Below are 261 nucleotides of genomic sequence, written 5' to 3'. Positions count from 1 at the left end.
AAGGACTTGAAACGTTACAGACAGAATACTCTAAAGATGTGATCGTTAATCTTTTGTCTCAGTGAGTTTCTCTTGCCTTTTCTTTCTCCCCACACCCTTTTTCTTAAAAACAAGAGCTCCCACTTGTTGCTGACTTGCCAGTTTTTGTTGCTTTTGTGCCCAAATCTGTCTTGATGTACCAGATTCCAAACTAGCAGAGCTTTTCTCTTTACAAAAAGCCAATAAAATGGTTGTAAAATGTTCAGTAGAAAGATAAAGGTC

Source organism: Antrostomus carolinensis, unplaced genomic scaffold (assembly GCF_000700745.2).
Source record: "Antrostomus carolinensis isolate BGI_N321 unplaced genomic scaffold, ASM70074v2 scaffold31826, whole genome shotgun sequence".
In the NCBI taxonomy this organism is placed as follows: domain Eukaryota; kingdom Metazoa; phylum Chordata; class Aves; order Caprimulgiformes; family Caprimulgidae; genus Antrostomus; species Antrostomus carolinensis.
The sequence above is the reverse complement of the archived record's forward strand: the minus strand, read 5'-3'. Positions refer to the sequence as shown.